Here is a 22,127-nt window from a genome sequence, read left to right on the forward strand (position 1 = left end):
CTGGGCAGAGTCGCAGGTCGTCAGGCCAATGTTCCAGTCCATTCTCGTTCCGCCAGTTCGCTCTCCAGGAGGGGTATGGGACACACTTCTTCTGTCGAAAGAAATAGGGAAATCTTCGCAGGAGCCTTTTAGCTAGATAAGAGATCTATAGGCAGGTTTGGCTCCCCTCACCGACTGTAAAAGTTTGTTATGACGTCGCCTTGGAATAAGATTTTAAGTTTCAGGATCCAGCTTTCTGATTGGGTCATAGTGTCAGTATCAGGAGAGGCTACACTTGTTCACTATGCCTACGTACAGAACATCGGATAGGCCCTTTTATGAATTGGGGAAAGTAGTGGGAGGGATTGTTTGTCTTCGTCCACGCCTAAGAGCCCTATTGGTACATCGCAGAGAAAATATACAAGAGCGGGAGATCGTTTAACAGCTTCACTCGAGTATTAGCGGTCGACACTCGCTGTCTTCGCCAACACAGGCCAGCGAGTTCCTGCACTGACGAAAAACAGGAAAGTTCCAGAAGGAAAACACCTCTCTTTAGGCTTTTGTGTAGTAAAGCCGTCAGGTTAGGTCAGGCGTGATGACTGACGAGACGAGCCTTTCAGCCACCAGAAGGACGTCTGTACCTGTGCACTAAGTACAGACAGGGCGGAAGCCACTAGGGCCTTTGAATACTTCATTCGCGCTCTGCCCTAGCCTCACGTGCGATCGTTGTTCAGACGTTAAATTAATTCGCTCCCTTCAGGAACCAAATACGCGATCCTGAAGTCACACATCCAGCTTCTCGCTCTTACTGTGCAATGTGTTGATGTTTTGGTATTCGCTTCTATTATTTCGTGTGCTTGCAGTATGTAACTGACAATGTCTGCTGACAGTGAGCATGTCCGCCAATTATCAACATAACAGTATTTCATACACCCCACCTACCTATGCGTTATATCTTAGAGTTATTATTCCTCGTCAATTTGTTAATGGTTCTTCATGAATACCAGAGGGTAATTCTCAAGTTTAACGATAATAAATCTAGTTGTTATAGTGATCATTTGTTTCCGTTCATAGCTAGGAATGATGGTTTGATAAGTCTCTTAAAAAAAAGAAACAAAAATGTTTGTTTCGTAAAGAACTCTCCATAATTCTCGAATAGTCACCTATGAGGGATATACGCTTGGTCCAGCGGATTTTATGTCTTTTTCATCCCACTGAAAAATAAGCTCCGCCAAAAACTGCAAAATACTCACTGATTGCAACTATCACTCCCTCATTTGATGAAAATTTCTTCCTAGTAAGCCAAAGTTTCAAGCCCGGTAAAAGAAAGAAATCAGTTGAAGCTAATTCTGGTGAGTAGAGGGGATGGCCAACCATTTAACAGCTCAATTCATGCATTTTCGCCTTGTTAACGCTTGTGAATGGGATAATGCATTATCCCGGGGAAAGGGCACTTTGCGTGCCAGCCTTGGTATGTTTTCAGCCAACGGAAGTTTCAGTGAGTCCACCAATGAAGCACAATAGCGTAGATCTATGGTTCTGCCTTTTTTCCAAGTAATCTATGAGGTTTTTTTCTTGGGACGCCCAAGAAACAGTGGTCACCGCCTTGCAGCTGTCAAATCAGTCCTTGACTTCTTCAGTGCACTATCACTAGGCTTTGTCTATCGTTTTGTCTGCCATTTTGACTCTGGTGTGTAATGATGGATTCAAGTTTAATCAACACTGACAATTCGGTGCAAAAAGTCTTGCGGATTGCGATTAAACGTCGCCGGACGTTGTGTTGAAATGTTCTGCCGAATCCGCTTTTGGTCGACTGTGAGCAGTCGCGGCAACCGACTCACACACAGGATCTTCAAAGCCAATTCTCCGTGCACGATATTATGCAGTTGCTCATTTGAGACGCCTATAGTCTCAGTAAACCCACGAATTTCTGTTGGCCGTCTTGGATTATCATATCACGGTTTCCCTTGAGGTAACCTCAGTTGGACGATAGGAGCACGCTTCGTCTTTGCTGCTTGTCTAACCATACTTAAATAGATTAACCCAAGAGTAAACGGTCTTCAACGGTGGTTCAGAGTCCGCCTGAACTTCGTCCAGTCCTCTTTCGATTTGTGTGTCAGTGCAACCTTTCAAATGAAAAGTTTTAGTAAGAGCACGAAACTGGCTTTTATCCATTTTCAATAGCAGTCGACACACTGACCAATTTAGACGGCTGTTAATAATGAACTGTACGTTGTACGTTGTATTAAGAAGCGTGTAAGACAAGGCTGTAGCCTTTCGCCCCTACTCTTCAATCTGTACATCGAGGAAGCAATGAAGGAAATAAAAGAAAGGTTCAAGAGTGGAATTAAAATACAAGGTGAAAGGATATCAATGATACGATTCGCTGATGACATTGCTATCCTGAGTGAAAGTGAAGAAGAATTAAATGATCTGCTGAACGGAATGAACAGTCTAATGAGTACACAGTATGGTTTGAGAGTAAATCGGAGAAAGACGAAGGTAATGAGAAGTAGTAGAAATGAGAACAGCGAGAAACTTAACATCAGAATTGATGGTCACGAAGTCAATGAAGTTAAGGAATTCTGCTACCTAGGCAGTAAAATAACCAATGACGGACGGAGCAAGGAGGACATCAAAAGCAGACTCGCTATGGCAGAAAAGGCATTTCTGGCCGAGAGAAGTGTACTAATATCAAATACCGGCCTTAATTTGAGGAAGAAATTTCTGAGAATGTCAAACCAGTCAGTAGACTGATGATAAAAAAAAAAAAAAACGTTGACACTGATGAAATTCCTTATACGATCCTAGGAGTAGTCAAGCCTGCCAACCATGAAGGCGCAATGTTCCATTATTTCATAGAAATTTACTAGACTTTTCAAACCACCCTCGCATGTGAGTGGGTGGTACTTACTTGTTTCATGATTAATTGGGACACCCCTACTAATATTCGTTTAAATAACACGTTTTCCATTGCGTGAGAGTATCATTGTTCTAAATTGATTTGCATGACCATTTGTTGTGGTAGCCTACTATGGTTGTCTCGAGAGTTTGGTTCTGTGCATCCTAAGATATGCCCTCAACCACAACCGACACCCCGCACAGTCGCCCAATAAAGCGAATGAAGCACATCTGCAAGTACTTCCCAAGTCATCACTACGTTGGAAACACGCAGAATAAGGAGGAGAAAATTATATTTTCAGGAAGTATTGTCAACAGGTTGTCAACGGACTGACACATAATTTCCACATGACACGCATTCTTTACTTTGTACTGTCAGTAACGTAAACGATGTTACCTCCAACACAGCATTTTTATTTCCCCATTTTTTATGACATTTCCTTCTGACTGTGGATGCTTCATTTTGTTTCTTGTTTACCTTTGGCTGATCCTTTGTTTATGTGTCTATTTCTTTTTCGGTACATTGATGAAAATGGCTCTGAGCACTATGGGACTTAACATCTGTGGTCATTAGTCCCCTAGAACTTAGAACTACTTAAACCTAACTAACCTAAGGACGTCACACACATCCATGCCCGAGGCAGGATTCGAACCTGCGACCGGAGCGGTCACGCGGTTCCAGACTGAAGCGCCTAGAACGCACGGCCACACCGGCCGGCAGGTACATTGATAAGAAACGGTTGACAACATATGTCTATATTTCTTCAATTATTTCCTGTATTGACATAAAATGTTAATACCATCGTTTGTAGACTCTCTGGGTGTAATTCACAAGCTACCTGACGTGTACACCTTTGCAGAGACTTTAGCTATCGAGCCGCACCTCCTTCCTCTATTACGCAGCAGCCGGTCACAGTGGGGCCCCGAACACTACCGCTGCCTTTTCCCCTATAGCGCCGTCTGCCTAGCTGCGCGACTATTGTCGTGTGTGAACTCTCGTAGCATCGGGTTTCGCTCTCAAGACAGTGCCGAAACATTTTGGCATCAGCTCGGTGGGATCCCAAAAGTGTTACGGAACCTTACCGATCCATGCGCGCATAACTGTTTTCACAACTCACGTACATTTTGATCATGTAATATCGGGGGGTTATAATTAAACTGCAGCTACTCACATAGGCGCCCTGTGGGCAGTAATTAGCGAAATTCAGCGAAACTTCGCAGATATTCTAATGCTTTAACCGACTGACGCCAGAAAAAATTAGTTCCAATATGGAGCACTGGATGCAGATCTGGGGGTGTGAATGCACGAAAATTGTATAGAAATATTTCCATACGTCCTCGTTTAGAGAAAGGACATGGTAAGAAAAGGTCAGATCAGTGAGAGAGGCATCATGTTGATTTTATTATGAACATTCACTAACACAATTTATTCATTATGAGCACACAAGTCCAAGTCATCTACGAGATGCCTTACCTCTAAGACGATGTGACCAGTAGTTGCTCGCAGCGGTTCCAGCGAAATCTGAGGAGGATGTTCCTGTTTACATGCGTTTAGATTAGGTAGAGGCAGAACATGTTCCTGGTAAGCGTGTTCAAGTGGTTCAAATGGCTCTTAGCACTACGGGACTTAACACCTGAGGTCATCAGTCCCCTAGACTTAGAACTACTTGAACCTAACTAACCTAAGGCATCACACACATCCATGCCCGAGGCAGGATTCGAACCTGCGACTGTAGCAGTCGTGCGGTTCCGGACTGAGCGCCTTAACCGCGAGACCACCGCGGCCGGCCATCCGTCAGCATTCGTGGCACCCACCTGGATGACACTTTTCGCATTTTCAGGTCGTCATGCAGGATTGTGTGCACAGAACCCACAAAAATGCCAACTCTGGAGGCGATCTGTTCAACAGTCATTCGGCGATCCCCAAAAACAATTCTCTCCACTTTCTCGATCATGTCGTCAGACAGGCTTGTGCGAGCCCGAGGTTGTTTCGGTTTGTTGTCACACGATGTTCTGCCTTCATTAAACTGTTGCACTCATGAACGCACTTTCGACACATCCATAACTCGATCACCACATGTCTCCTTCAGCTGTCGATAAATTTCAATTGGTTTCACACCACGCAAATTCAGAAAACGAATGATTGCACGCTGTTCAAGTAAGGAAAACGTCGCCATTTTAAGTATTTAAAACAGTTCTCATTCTCGCCGCTGGGGGTAAAATTCCATCTTCCGTACGGTGCTGCCATCTATGGGACGTATTGAGAATGAACGCGGCCTCATTTTAAAACAAATCTCTTTCCAGTCCGGAGAAAAAAAATCGGAGGCCTTAGAACTTGAATGCACCTCGTAATTACGCCCCACACTGGACCTCCATGAGCGGCTGGACTTCAGTTGTAACCACCCGGTATGTAGTATATACTATACACACTGTCTAATCGAAAGTATTCGGTCACCCGTATGTAATGCGAAACTGACCACTAGATGTGAAGAGAGGTCGATCAGCCAATGCAAAAGGAGGCGGGAAGTATTGCGTAGTCAGCAGAAAAGCAGAAGAGCTCACTGACTTGGATTGTAGACACTCACTGGATCAGCTGCGTAGCAAGTCCATCAGAGATATTTCAGTCTTTCTAGAGGAGCCCATGTCGACTGTTGGTGATGTGACTGTGAGGTGGAAACGCGTGGAATCAGCGGAAGCAACCAGTCGTGAGTTCCAGGGAGGTACCAGCAGTGCGGCTAGCGCAATGTCCGTAGAAAGTTAAATACTATAGTCTACAGTGGGCGGACGGCTCCTCGCGAGCCTCCTGTTCCTGCAGTCTGTGCTAAGTGACACTTGAGGTGGTGTCCAGAGCGGCACTAATGGTCAGTGGATAACTGGAAACGAGTGATCTGGAACGATGCATCCCACTGTACCTCATGGAAATTCGATGTAAGGCGAATGCCTGGAGAATGTGGTCTGCCATAATGTGTAGTGGCAACAGTGCAGAGGAGGTGATGTTACAACAGCAGTTTTTTCTCGTCGTTGGGATATGATTGCCTTATTGCGAGTAAGAAAACGTTAAATGCAGTCGGATATGACCACATTTTACCGTATGTTCACAGCGTACAGTAGAGGCACAGTTTGAAGACAATGATTGTATCTGCTTGACAATGCAGCCTGTCATAAACAACCATCTGTGAGTCAATACATTGCTGAAATACGTGGAACGATTGGGAGGGCCAATCTTTTTCGTCATCTTGGTGAATGGGTCCACCCCAATGGTAGAGACGGCACCTCCATCTTAGAAAGGCGTAACAAACTCAAAGCAGCATACCATCTGTCCCACAATCTGAACAACAAGAAGTGCATTTCGAAGAATGCTAAGGTCTGTCATTACGGAACTCCTGTCAGACCACAGTTTCTGTATGCCGCAGAGATACTTTTGATGAACAGTAAAGGCCCGATGGATGACCTGGAGAAATCCGAAAGACGTATTCTCAGAAAAATTCTAGGCCCGAGATTGCTCCCAGATGGAAACTACCGACTGAAGTCTAATTCTGAACTGTATCAACAGTTAGAATAAGCCAACACCAGCATGCGACGTAGGATACTCAAGTTCTATGGGCAGCTAAAACGAATGAACAGCAATAGGCTTACCAAGAAGGTTAAAAGCTACAAGACTGGAGGCCGGTGGCTTAATAAAGTACTAAAGGAATTGGATTCGGTTGGGATCTCTGATCTTGAGGTAGAAGATCGTTCCAAATTTTGTGCTATGGTAGAGTCTTGGACCCCACCACCTAGAGCTGCTAAAATTCGGAAGCGCCTTTCTAGAAGAGGACGGAGAAATTATCAGCAGGGCTCAAGAGATATTGGTAACGGAAGAGAGCATCGAAGAAGAACTAGACACAAGCGCTCCTTAGTAGGCTTAAATCAATAATAATTTCTGAAATACACTGTCCAGCCCAGCGTCCCGACTTGAACCCAATATAACGCATTTGGGACGAGTTGGCAATCGACTTTGCTCCAGACTTCAGCTGCCAATATCACTACCTTCTCTCTCTTCGCCGTTTGAGGAACATCGGGTTGCCGTTCCTCCATGTACAGTCAGATCTGTCCGTATTTTTAATCAGATATTGTATATATACATTGTATACAAATACAGTATACAGTTATAAAGTCTCAAACACGTCTGTAATTTGCACGACCACTGTCAAAACGCGAATGGTTACGCACCCAATATGAATGCTAATACGTGTCCGTATTCGTTTAATCAGATATTGTACGACATAGTATGTAGCAGTACGAGGGTTAGAACGTAAATAGTGGCAACTATTTAGTCACAACCGATGCAAAAGAGTTACATGTTTTCACCTGTTACTGTCCTTCAAAGTAGTCGCCAGCGTTGTGTAGAACCCGTTGCCAGTGATGTGGAAGACGCAGTACGATACCGTTAGCAGAGCATGTTCTGTTGATGGTGCGAATGGAGCGGTCTAAAGTTACGGTGATTCTCGTGTACGACTGTGATGGTCTTATCCTAACGCATTACGTTCCTCCACGGCAGACCGTCAATGCACTGTATTACTGTTCGTTTGTGGAGCATCACCTGCGGCCAGCTTTGCGAAAGAAGCGGCGACACTTTCTGCGCAATCCACCCATCATTTTGCACGACAATGCGCGGGCGCATACAGCGCAAGCTGTGGCTGCTCTGTTCGGTCGATGGGACTTGTAACTGTACTATCCAACCCACTCCCCGGAATTAAGCCCTTGTGACTTCGATTTGATTCCAAAGATGAAGGAACCACTTCGTGGCATTCGCTTCAGAACTGTCCCAGAGATTAGGCAGGCAGTAGACCGCTCCATTCGCACCATCAACAGAACAGGCCCTGCTAACGGTATAGTACGCCTTCTACATCGATGGCAACGGGTTCTACACAACGCTGGTGACTACTTTGAAGGACAGTAACAGGTGAAAACATGTAACTCTTGTATCGGTTGTGAATAAACAGTTGCCACTAATTAAGTTCCAGCCCTCGTATATAGTTATAAGGTCTCAGACACGTCTGTAATTTGCACCCCCATATGAACTTCTCATGAATGTCCACAAATAGGTGTCCGTATTGGTTTAATCAGATACTGTACGATATAGTATATAGTTATAAGGTCTCAGACACGTCCGTATTTTTCACGACCTGTGTCACAACGCTGTTCCCAGCAGGATTTGCGTAAAATCATTCACAAATTGAAAGTCAGTATCCTTTGTCCTTCTTTGCCGATTGCTCAGTGTGTATTGTAAATTACTGTAAGAGTTATCTAGTGGGTAGGACATACACACAAAATTAATTGGGTAAACATTTCGAGACGACTATTTACTTGTCCATTAGTTGGTCTGTCTGCATAGTTGACATTGCTATAAAAATACAGCCGGTATACTTTTCGTTTCTTTTAGAGACATCAGGCCTTTTCACCGCAAGCTTATTCTTCCAGCGGTCCATTGCTGACACTGCCCAACAATCATCTGCAAACACGCTGTACCAAAGATCTCTCGTCTCGTTGTGTGCGGGAAGTATTGGAATAGAGTGCTTAGAAACTCGCGTGTTCCAAATTTCCAGTGTCTGGTGTTATGTTGCCTCCAGGCGGTCGGAGCTAGTACTCATAGTGACGAATACCGAGCAGTAGAAGATGAGAATAAACAAATAGAGGTTGAGAGAATTGTTTTATAATAGGTAGAACTCATGTTGCTGGAGAGGTGCATCGAACTCGTCGAAACAGCATCAAAAAGGTTACTGTCTCGATTGTTCGTTGAAATCACCTGTGTTCCACATTATTTTCAATATCTAAAATCGTTTTAACTACACTCTGTTGGAACAGTTATTAGCAGACGAAAAATTATTTAGCATGCGTATAGTGTGAATGGTATGATTTATATGTACTTGAAAACCACCTGCATCTTAACGTGTGTGTAGTATTGTTGTTATTGTAGTGTTCATCTCCTCAACGGAAGTTAAACTGTTAATCTGAAAGCATACACTGTTAGTTCTGCCATGGTTATAACCGCACATACTGATACTCCATAAGCAGCTGAGAATATGTAAATATAGTGTTTTATAATCTGTATTAGACGTTTACTGTACAGGCAACCCTTATAATGTTTTCGTCTATCGAATTTTGATGCAAATATAGTCTCTATCCAAATTTTAAGTTCTCAGAACCAACCAGCAAATGAACTAAATGTGAGCCCAAAATCTAGTGCCATATTCATTTTCGGTTCCGATACGCTATAGGCCTGTTGTAGGACCGACATGAAGATAGGGTTGTTTCGCATATCTAACACACAAGAACAAGGAACTAGTAGATTGTAGTCTTCACGATTGGATAATGATCACCACACCGTTTTTATTTTTTACTTACAACCGTCGTTGTTCAGTGATCGCCAATTCAGAAGAGGCAGCTATCTGCTCCTTAGAAAGGCCTTGTTTCCTATGAATACGATGCTGTGCTACCTCGGTGGATGACGGCTTTGGATACGGGTTTATATCTGCAGTTTATTTTTCTCCTGTATAACGAAAACCAATGGAGATTTTAGAGGGTTCCACGGCAAAAACGAACTGCAGATGCAAACCCGCGTTGGAAACAGTCATGCAACAGAGCATCGCATTCATAAGAGGTAATGCCTGAGGCAACAGAGCATCTTATTCATAAGAGGTAACGCTTCCTACGCAGCAACTAGCTCCACCTTCTCCACTGGCGATTGCGGCAGTCAGTCTCCACCACTGAATAAAAAATAATACGACGAGACGCGCCGCCTACGGGCTGTCAGCGTACCAAGTCATTTGCTGCAGAACGGATGGCCTAGTGGCAGACACTGGCACCCATAACGTCGACGCCTTGTGGAGTCGATGGATGAAATTCCCGTACACGCCTTCCTATCCTTAGTTTCTTCCTCAAGACACCCGCTACAATCGCTAGAAATTTGCTGCAATGTTTCTGGAGCGCCCTGTAAACTCTCTGCAACCTATTACTGTGTAGCGGAGGGTAGGCCTACTTCCTGTTAATGGTCTATTAGTTATTAACTGTCTCATTCTGCCACCATAACTGGCGATATAAAAATAACAGTATGTTTTGTACATTCTCGTAATTTGTTGATCTTACCCTCATGATCCACATACGAGATGTACGGTGGTGGCTTACTTTTTCGCTGACAGTCCTCTTCTTCCGATAATGCGCATCTGAGACCCGCAAGCAACTCTGTTACATTCTGATTTGAGCTATCCAGTCCCATTACGGTCCCAGCAACGAGAATGAATTCTGTCCATCTCTTCCGCCAAGCCTACATGTCAAGGACTCTAACTTCTGGAGCAGCACTCTAGACAATATCGTACGAGCGTTTTGAAACGTTTTCATTTTTAGATGATACAGTGCACTTTCCGAGGACACTTCCAACAAAATTTAAATTTTCCACTTGTCTCCTTCATTTTGTATATTATTTTAACGTCGCATTATACATCGCTTCTCAGTAACACCCCTATATGTTTAAACTACGTTATGTGCTCCGGATGTTCGGCACTAATATTATTACTGGATACAACAAGGTTGTTAATGGCCTTAGACTGTCTTTATAAACATTTAAACAAATTGGCATTAACTGCACCTATGACTAATCGTGTTCCAAAAATTCCCCTTTCCTATCAAACCACCGACATCAGAGTACAGTGTGAGAGCGCAGCTTACCGTATATATTGCTTGACAAAAAATTGTGAAGCGCCCTGAAGACATAGTCGGATGTCAATGTACCTTTGTACGGGTACATCCCATCAGCGAATACATGGACAAGACACAACCCATGTCCGACAGGAGAGCCGCTACCCCGCGTGGCTTCCATTTGAGTTCCAGAAGCATCTACGAGATACTTGGGTGTTGTTCGGACTAAGTGATACCAAATCTGTCAGTTGCCCTACGAACCGCTTCGAAATCTTCGCTTAATCCGACCTAGTGCGGATGCTGAACACTGGAGCAGTACCGAAGAATAGGTAGCACTAGCGTCCTATCTGCGGTCTCCTTTACTGATGAATCGCACTTTACTAAAAATCTCCCAGCAAACCGAAGTCGATCATTCGCTTTCCCTACCAGAGACCTCACATGCTAATTCCATTTCATACGACTTTGTAACCTAATGTCCAGATATTTAAACGACGCGACTGTGGCAAGCAGCACCCTATAAAGCCGTATCCTAACATTACGGATTTTTCCTACTCATCCGCATTAAGTTACATTTTTCTACATTTAGAGGTAGCCCCCTTTTATCACACCAGCTAGAAATTTTGTCTGCGTCATCTTTTATCGCGGTATAGCCAATGAACTTCCACACCTTCGTCAACACCACAGCATCATCAGATAACAACCGCAGATTGTCCGCCAAATCATATAGAAAATAATATTGTTCCTGTCACACTTCCCTGGGGCACTCCTGAGGATAGCCTTGTCTCTGATGAACACTCGCCGTCGAGGACAACATACTGGGTTCTATTACTCAAAAAGCTGTCGAGCTACTCACAGTATGGCAACCTATTCGATATTCTCGTACTGTCGTTAACAGTCTGCAGTGGGGCATCGTGCCAAATGCTTTTCGGAAATATAGAAATACGGAATCTGCCTGTTGCTCTTCGTCCGCAGTTTTCAGAACATTATGTGAGAAAAGGGAAAGCATAGTTTCGCACGAGCGATGCTTTCTAAAACCGTGCTGATTTCTGAACATAGACTTTTTGCCCTATAGGAAATTTATGAAAGTTAACTGCGCTTTTTTCAATCGCATGGGACTTTGCGCTGGGCGAGAGATTGGCGATAAATGCATGGGTCAGTGCTGTAAAGTACTTTTTGTCATTCCCTTCCATGACCGAGTGTGCACGATCCATGGTTTATTCCAAGTGTTCCATTAGCGAATTTGGTAGCCAAGACATCTATGTGAGGTAACTATCACGTTCTTCAAAACCATTGTACCACGATTCTGCCCTTGTGACAACGGAGTACCCTCTGTCTTGAGGTACATGCACCGGATAAAGCTGGCGAAACAGAAGTTGTGCTAAGAAGTTGGTTTGTTTCGCCGGCGCTTCCCCAAGGTACGACGGATCTCGGCTCCACCTCAGACCTCGCAGCCTTTCAGGCCGCGTGGATTAATAATGGGGGTGGGGGAGGGGGTGCGCCGGGCCAGAGTAATCACCATCAAACGCCACTATAACAATAGCTGGCGCTCGCAACAATGCGGCTCGGGGCGGTCTTAACGACCTGCCGCGTAAATTAACAGCGGAATTTTAAGGAGGGTGGGGGAGGCGTGGTGGGGTGTGTTGGTGGGGTGTGAGGGGGTGAGCGTGCCTGGATCGTTACGCGCTCGGCCAGAGGGTTGCGCCAGGGCGTGGCCCGGCCCACGCGAGGCAGCCACGTGTCCCCACACAGAAGACGGCGTCGAGGAGAGTCCCGCCGACAGGTGGTGAAACTGTTGTTTTGTTTATACGCACCCGGTTTCGCACCCTAAAGACGGATCGTCAGCTGAAACATACATGGTAAAGAATAATACACAGTGTCTCAACTTTGTGGATAGTTAAAATTAATAAAGATAATATCTAAAATATGCTCAGAGTGTTGAAAGGTCATAGATGTAACCATCGTTCCTAGTGAAAGTATATTATTCAGCGAATACTGTCTACATTACAATGACGAACGAAGGGTGACAAAGAAGGGATCCATTAATTTCATTAAAATTTCTGCTGGGTGGATCACTTAGTTATAGACCCTTGTTTCAAGATTTGCCTGCATCTAATAGAAGAAAAAAATATTTTATAGTCAGAGCGCGCTAAAGATTTTTTTCTAAAAATAGCCGTAATGGGCACAAAAAAATAGTCACTACTGACGCCATTACAGTCCGCCATCCACGGACGATGTCGGTTCGCGCAGATCGAAGAAACGGACGGGGATTGCATCGTTGCCGGTTCCAGACAACAGTTGCGGTACCCGCATACACGTGCTTTTCGCCTGACGAGAGCGTGTATCCTACAAATTATGTCTCTGACTTCCTTGTATAGAATTTTTCGCATATCAACATCATCAGAGATAATATACAAATTTCTACTTCCTCAAATAAATTCAAAATACATTTTCTTTTTTATGAAGTACTTTTAAATTTTCCGAAGGGCTTATGGCGCTAATCCTACTTTTGCGTAAGTGCGTTACTAATGCATCACGAGGACTATTTCAGGATAAGGTGTTCTTGAAATCTTTTGCCAAATGACCTACCGGTTTGCCCTATATATTTCTCACGGTAATCATTGCATATAACACAGTATACACCCACGGGTGCAAAATTTTAAGTGTCTTGTAAGCAGGATAGACACAGACTGGAAGTGCACCACAAAAAGTAAAACAAGCTTAGCAATGGCAAAAGAGACATTTTATAAGAAAAAGAGAATTTTCTCCAGTGGTCTGGACAGAGACCTCAGGAAGAGACTCATAAAATGTCTTGTATGGAGTGTTCTTCTGTATGGCACTCGAACATGGACTTTGAGGAAGAAAGCAGAGAAAGGCTGGAGGCTTCTGAGATGTGGACATGGCGGAGGATGGAAAGAATAACTTAGATGGACAGAGTAAAAAAAGAAGAGGTACTGAGAAGAGTGGGAGAGAAAAGACAGTTACTAGCTGTGATAAAAAGAAGAAAAAGAAATTGGGTTGGGAATATATTAAAAAAGAATGGGGGACTGATAAAAAACTGTTTTAGAAGGTTGTGTAAATGGGAAAAGGAAGCGAGGAAGGAAGAGATTTCAGGTACTGGATGACGTGATGGACGGTAAAACATATAACAGCCCTAAGAAGGAAGCAATGGATCGCAGAAAATGGAGAGGCAAAGGATCTGCTAAAGTAGCAGAAAACTGTTGATGATGACACCCACATCATTACTTTTTTTACCACGGTTTTTTTCTTATCCCTGAGTTTACTACTTAGATCCGAAGAAGTAAAATTCCTTGGAAATTCCTTGGGACGATGTTCTTAAGTCTTCATACATCTGTCTGTTTTTTGGAATACTGCATCCGAATGTGGTATTCTACTAAAAATAGAGCGTTTCTTTGTCTGATCGTCGGGTCTAAGCGTTATGAGGTCTGTCTCTGATCCTCTGTGGGAAAAAAACATTTTCTTATATACTTCTATTGGTTGCGTTAAGAAACTGTAGCTCGTAACGGTTTTCAAATGGTTCAAATGGCTCTGAGCACTATGGGACTTAACATCTGAGGTCATCAGTCCCCAAGAACTTAGAACTACTTAAACCTAACTAACCTAAGGACATCACACACATCCATGCCCCAGGCCATAACGGTTTTGATACGCTGTATGACTTCAAATTCGACCATTCGAGGGGACTGATGACCATAGATGTTAAGTCCCATAGTGCTCAGAGCCAGCCATCGGCCATTCGAGCTTCACTAGTAAGGAGCGCTTCATACACACAGTTTAATGTCGCTCGAAATGGCGTGTGCTTATATTTCGTTGGGTCACATGCCTAGTTTCTCACAGAGACGGTACGACCACGACGACGAGGGCGCTGGTCGTAGCAGAGACCGGCGATTGTTATGAACAAACAGTGGAACCTCGTTTATGCGGACTAGATGGGACCATAGGTCATCCGAACAGTCGGTAATCATGACAGCCAGAAAAAAATAGACCGATATGTGTTACGTGCTATAGAAATGCGCGCTATATTTATTTCATATCACATGTCTCACGCAGCACCAGTAAAATTACGGATTCGGCAGACTGCGGGCGCGCAGGTGGCGCGCAAAAGCATCTCGGGTGTGTCCCATTAGCGAATTTAGTGGCCGAGACATCAACGTGAGATCACTGTCGTGTTCCTTAAAGCCATTGCATCGCCATTCTGTCCTTGTGACATGGACAGTTATCCCGCCGGAAGATGTCACCGCCCTGGGGGTAAACACCAGGCGTCAAGAGGCGCGTGGTTCGCATTAACCCATTAATTTACTAATTATTTTCCCAATAGCGACCCTATATTTACTACTTAAATTTAAGAAAAGCATCATATATTGTCTTACACACTATTCTCAAAATTATGTAATTTTTGATAGGAATTCATTATAAATCTGCCCTTACTATTTACTAAAGTGATGAGTTGTGAAGACAACACTGTTTAGAAGTTTTTGTTGGCGTGCTAAATCCGAAAAAATACAGGCAAGTGTAACGCCACTAGACGTTTCTCACGCTCATAGCGTGTATCACTTTTTTCTTCCTTGCGTTGCATTCTACAGTATTTCTGGAGGATGTTTTCTTAATGTGACTGGGTCGTGGAAATAACTGCGTGTAACTCGCAAAATATGGAAAAAAAATTCGAGTGTGTTACATAGTACTAAATATAAAGGTTTCTCAGCTTTACAATTGCACCTAACATGTCACGCCATCTACTGACAGAGGAGAAGAACCACTAAGAAAGAGCTATGGTTGTTCGTCCCGACTACAGCCGGCAACGTAATAACGGACTGGAAATCCGCGGCCGGCTGTTCAAAAATGGTTCAAATGGCTCTGAGCACTATGGGACTCAACTGCTGAGGTCATTAGTCCCCTAGAACTTAGAACTAGTTAAACCTAACTAACCTAAGGACATCACAAACATCCATGCCCGAGGCAGGATTCGAACCTGCGACCGTAGCTGGTCTTGCGGTTCCAGACTGCAGCGCCTTTAACCGCACGGCCACTTCGGCCGGCCGGCCGGCCGGCTGTGAGTCGGCTGTATGGGCCAATGGGTTTATGTTCACGTAGTCTGCAGCTGTAATCGTGGCTTTAATTACCACCACACGTCCCATAGGAGACCAACACACATCGCATAGCGTAGTACTAACTCCACCGACCTACATCCGGGACGCGGTGCGCGTCTCTGTCAGTCGTTTGCCTGGATGGCGGCGTATCCGGACACGGTCGTGGACCTGGTGCAACCAGAAACGGTATTCATCGAACCAGGCTACATATTTATATAGATCTGCCATCCATTCTCGATGATCCGGCGGCCACTGCAGTCATAATTGACGACATCGCTGGGTGAACATGGCAGCACGTAAGTTCCGTCTGCTGCGCAGCCTCAACTTCAACAGTGTTAGCTGAACATTGTCCTTGGAAGCACTTGCGTCTCTACCAGCATTATACTATGTCTTCATACCTATCAAAGATCGCCGCCTGTACTGCTTATAACCGTACACTTGAGATATAATTTTTATGTTTAAAAAAAAGTATGCACACATATGCTGCTACTCGTATAACCGGCACCTTGATTATCGGGAGTTTGCCAAATTACATTTGTGGGGGTCTTTCTCTTGTACAGCGGCAGTAACCAATCATTTAAGTTCAATCGTAATATAAGACTTTTTGCAAACCCTGCTACTGCGTCAGTAACGATTTAAATAACAAAGAAACGGGAACAGCTACATTTTGCAGTGCGTAGTACAACACATTTATGGAATTCATATCCATTTATAGATGCTGTAGAAATTTACGTAAGTTTTGTATAAGACCGCTTCTGATTTCCTGGTCTCCGTCTCACCGAACGAGGTATAGCAGTGGTTAGCACAATGGAGTTGCATTCGGGAGGACAATGGTTCAAACACGTGTCCGGCCATCCAGCTTTAGATTTTTTCGTGATTTTCCTAAATCGCTTTAGGCAAATTCCGCTATGGTTCCTTTGAAAGGGCATGGCCGATTTCCTTCTCCGTACTTTCCTAATGTGAGATTTTGCTGCGTCTCTTATGACCTCGCTGTCGACGGGACGTTAAACACTAATTTCCTCCTCCTCTTGTTCTCCCTCTTTTTCGCTGCATCCGCAAGTGTAAAACAGAAAAATTTGGTTGCAGGGAAAGAGAGGCAAAACACACAGAACTTATATAAAATCCCACTGTGCTTGTAAATTAGGGTAAATTTTCTAAGCGTGCTGTGATGTCTGTGGAAATACGTAACTGGTACAGTAATTTTATTACTTAAATAGTTTAAAATCGAGCAATTGGGCGTTGTTGCTTTCTTCCCAAATAACTATTGTTTGGGTTTTCCATGTACTGCATTTGGAAGTTAGTGTTGTTAGTTGTTAAGTCAAATTCATAAGGAACTAGACAGTATGAACACATTTCTCAGTATGACGTTGCACCGCCTGTATGCATGCACTTAGGAAGGGTATCTTAGATCCATTCTGTCCTCTCCTGGGACAAGTTGGTCCACAGCTGTTGTAGCTGGTCCTTCATATCCCGGATACTGGCACTGGGATGGAGATGTCGGAGCTGGTACTACACATGTTATTTCGCGTACAAACCTCGGGATCTTACTGGCCACATCACACAGGCAGTTCACAGAGGTACGTGCCATGTGAGGACGGGCGGTGTCCTGTTGGAAAATGGCGCCAGGATGCTGTCGACGACGCAGAAGGCCCGTGACGCATCGCTGTGCCGTCAGAGGTCCCTCAGGCACCGCCGGCCTTGGCCTGAAGTCATACCAGATGGCTCCCCACACCATGGCGCCAGGATTAGCACCGCTATGCCCCTCCAAATCAACTGATGAATGGGACCTTTTCCCAGATAGCAGTCACACTCGCTGACGGGAGTCAATGCGGGATAGTGCTGAACCGTGATTCATCGCCCACAGTACGACGCCGTTCGTTAGCAGTCCTTAGTTCCCGGTTACGGCACCACTTCAAACTCAGCGGTTTGTGTCGCGGTGTTAATTGCAGCCTACGCATAGGAATAGTTCCCTACTCCGAGTGCTGGTAGTCTCGGACCTATGGTGTAGAATTATACACAATGTTTCAGGGATTGCAGTACTTGTTCTCGGGTGGCAGGTGCAGATGTGAAGGCGTTATGATGTGCTCGGTGCGCCGGAAGAAGTGGCCGTGCGGTTCTAGGCGCTGCAGTCTGGAACCCCGAGCCGCTACGGTCGCAGGCTCGAATTCTGCCTCGGGCATGGATGTGTGTGATGTCATTACGTTAGTTAGGTTTTACTAGTTCTAAGTTCTAGGGGACTGATCACCTCAGAAGTTTAGTCCCATAGCGCTCAGAGCCATTTGAACCATTTTTTTGCTCGGTGCATAATAAGGCGATCCTTCCTTGTGCTGTTCAGGCGTAGTCGACTTGAACTTTGACGACGAGCATGACTGCTCTAGGATTTCTATGCAGTCCGACATCAGGCCACTGTCACACCAGAATACCACAAAAATGTGTATATTGCAGCCGGTGAAGTGGACACCTCTCAATCTGGCCCCTTCGAACTCTGTAAGCTCTTGATATCGTAGTCTCACCACACGAATACGCGGCACCCCCATGTCTTCCACAGTGATCAACATCTGGGGCATATTGTGCTCTTTATATACCTTACCACTGGTGCAAACAACACTAAACACGAATAAGACGAATGCACTCTGGTGGCCGCTCTACCCCCTCACAGATAGTCGCAAATGCCCAACGATGGTGTGTACGTCTAAGAAGTTAAACTGATATCCAGTCATGTATCACTTTTTTCTCAGTCAGCGTGCAGTGGTGTGGTCTCTCAGGTTTCCTTGGCAGGACACATTAATTATGTGCTGTCTTACATTCAGTTTTATTACGTGTGATTTGTTGTAGGGTGCTGGCAGACCATACAGTGACTACGCATAACGACGCAGCTAGCGGCACGTTAAGAAGATGACTGAAATATTTTGCAGAAGAATGGAATCAAATAACTTGGCTGAACACCCAAAGGACACCATTAAGTTTCCTTTAATTTACGTCTATAGTCACTGACTTCTTGTTAACAGATTACCGGTTTCGGTCTATAATGACCATCATCAGATCTGTTTTATAAAAACAAAGTCGTAATATTTTTATAAAACAGATCTGATGATGGTAATTATAGACCGAAACCGGAAATCTGTTAACAAAAAGTTTGTGACCATAGACGAAAATTAAAGGAAATTTATTGCATATGCGGGTCACTGTTTTATTCGCCACTATGTCGCAGCTTGTGGGACACCATTAACTATAACAGTCACAAAGAAATGAAAAGAAAGAAAGCTCGAGGTGCAAGTAGACAACAGTGAATATGACACATCGATGACGGAGAAGAATACGGGAAAAGTTACAAGTGGAACAAGTAAGCCGTGCTGTCATGTTAAAGCTTCGCACAGCGAAGGTATTATCCGATTATTCGAATGGGGCGGAAAGCGGACATCAATAGATGTGATGTTCATGTACAGCCAAACAAATTATTAGAATTGTAGAAAAACTAGATAATTTATTCAAGAAAAAGAGCTTCAAATACTGAGCGAGGCAATAACGCATTGGTCCACCTCCGACTCTTATGCAAGCAGTTGTTCTTCTTGGCACTGGTAGACAGTTCTTGGATGTCCTCCTGAGGGATATCGTGCCACTTCCTGTCCAGTTGATGCGTTAACTCGTGGTTGGAGGGCCCTGGCCATAGCGCTCCAAACGTTCTCAGTTAGGGAGAGATCCGGCTGCCCTGCTTTCCAAGGTAGTATTTGGCAAGTAGGAAGACAAGCGGTAGAAACTCTGGCCATGCGCGGCCGGTCATTGACTTGCTGAAATGTAAACCCAGGCTGGCTTGAGATGAAGAGCGACAAATTGAGGCACGGAATACCGTTGACGTACCGCAGTGCTGTAAGGATGCCAGGGGTGGCAGCTAAAGGGCTCCTGCTATCATCACTTGTGGTTGTCGGTTCGTATGCGGGCGACAGTCATGTTGGCATCCCACCGCTGTCCGGAGCGTCTCCAGATACGGCTTCAGCCTGGAGTCTCATAGACTGGACTAGAATTGTCTTCAGTGATGAGTCCCACTTCGGACTGAGCCCCGATGACCAGAGAAGATGTGTCTGAAGATGCGCCGGCCAGAGGTGGGTTAACGCTTTATTGAACTGCTTAGGTTGTGGAGCTCTATCTCTTGAAGAAAACATCCGCTTTTTCCGAAACTGTTTATGTACATATGTTTGTATATGTACAACACATCTACTGATTTCCGTCCCATTCGGATAATTCCTTTGTTGTGCACCGTTTTGCTTGTCTTAAGAGTGTAGTATCTGATATGGCAGCAAGGAATAAGAATATATCTACGTAACCCATCAAAAGAAGACCTACATTAAATTGTGGTAATAAAAAGAGACGTCTTCATTTTCTAGGGAAATTTATAAACTTACAACCTTCCTATCCGCCTTCAGTCTTACACAGTTCGAATGTCCCCGTGACTAATTTCGCCAGTACCGCTAAGCAACGTCCCTAACAGAATTATCCGTGTACCACTATTCCGCAGGAAATTTGGCAAATGGTACATGGACAGTAGCCGAATACGTTAATCTGAGTTTCAATACCATCGTTTGCCAGTCACCAGCCAGAGATTGTACGACAGGGCAGACGCGAATAAACAGCGAAAACGACAGATAAACGCCGAATAAACAGGCGTGCCAACTGCCTGGAGTTGTTATCAGATGGGGAGGGGCGATACCGAGGTGTTAACGGCGAGTGCCGCGTGTCTGCAAACAGAGCTACGAGTGCCACACTACTTTTCCGTCCTTCCTCGCTTCCTTATGGCTCCACGATACGTTAAATAAATCAGGGGGGAGCTGTAATTTTAATACCAGCGGTAGTACAATTACAGACATCCGGCGTTTAGTGCACAGTTAAAAAGCAACAAGATGCAGAGACGAAAGGCGAGAGGCAGAGCGAGTGAATGAGAGACCGGTTGAGTGAATCAATGAGTGGGTTAGGCGTACATAATAAACAAAGAGAATGATAGCTGGAAAGCAGAGAGAAAGATAGTTGGGGAAAGGGAGAAAGATTGGTAGATAGGAAGAGGGCAAAGGAGAGAGAGAGAGATCTGGAGGGAGGGGGTTCACGTGACCACTAAGGAAACGTCACGCCCCGGGCAACACGAGCGGGCCAACAGAACGAAACCCGGGCGCAGTGGCAAATTATATCAAATTTTAAGGCCACACTAAAGAGCGCACGTAATGAGCTCTAAACTCCCGGGCCAACACGTTTATGAGGGAAACCGTGCTCGTGGTGGGGAGAGGCCTATGGAGGGGGAACCAGAGGTGGGGGCGCCCAGCCAGAAGTGGCCTGCCCCCCCTCTCCTGCCACCAATTACCACCACCACACCCGCGCCACCAAAGAAATATCAATATGTACTCTAGAACCCAATGTTCTCCTACCCTCATCACCTTGGAAATCGGATCCGTTGCTGAAGTCATTGAAACGATAGTTGGTATATTCTAACCAGGGGACCGCGCCTGCTCGTCATCGCCGATTTCCTCCAAATCTATAGTGTATGCGTAGCTGGACCAGAAATAAGAGTGACAGAAGTGGGAGCTCCATATGGCCAAGCATTTAGAGAAAAAACAAGAACATTTTTGACGGGGATCGGGCGATGCATGAGTGATTCATATTAGCGTAGTTTCAAACCAGCAGTTGACGCAGGAGAAAGAATACAGAACGGTAATAAGAGGGTAGAGGGGCAGAATGCCTATGTGGAACCATATTCTTAAGTTCTAACTTTTACGTCTCTTATCCTGAAAATGAACCGAAATAATGCTCAATATATTGTATTTATTGATATCTTCACAGAATACATGAAATAGAAACGCAAGGGAAAATTTGGGTCTGAAAACAAAGGCCTTCTTTCAGGAAAACAAAATTCTTCTGTTAAATAACTCGTGGGCAGTGCAAACATATTTACGGTTATATGACGAGAGTTTTCAATCTGAAGAAGAATGTGCATCGTGCAGTACTAAAGCGATTCTCCTAAATTCACTCCACTAGTGCAGCCGTGCGATGTCACTTTTTGTCGTCAGGAAAATAATTTGATCAAAAAGCTTCAAAACAGCTCTCGTCTCATAGAGAGAGAAAAATAAATCACATCTCGAGAAGACCGCATCAAAAATACATTCCTTTAGACATCACCAGTTGCCCTCTCTAGTATTTTGCGGCCAAACTGTAGGATTAGAGAGAACCTATTATGAATGTAAGTCAGGTTTATTTTTCTGTAGGAACATTACAACAACTAAGTAATTGTAGAAATTTGGCAATTATAACGTGCACAAGATGCCGAGATAATTACTGTTTGCCTTTGCTTCGTCCCTCATAGCTTACTTTGCTACCTAGGCAGCATAATTCCTTTAATTCGTCTACTTCGCGATCACCAATTCTGATGTTAATTTTCAAAAAGTTCTCTTCTCACTCTCTGCCCCCCCCCCCTACCGCCCACCA

The sequence above is a fragment of the Schistocerca americana genome, chromosome 10, assembly GCF_021461395.2.
Source record: "Schistocerca americana isolate TAMUIC-IGC-003095 chromosome 10, iqSchAmer2.1, whole genome shotgun sequence".
Taxonomy (NCBI): domain Eukaryota; kingdom Metazoa; phylum Arthropoda; class Insecta; order Orthoptera; family Acrididae; genus Schistocerca; species Schistocerca americana.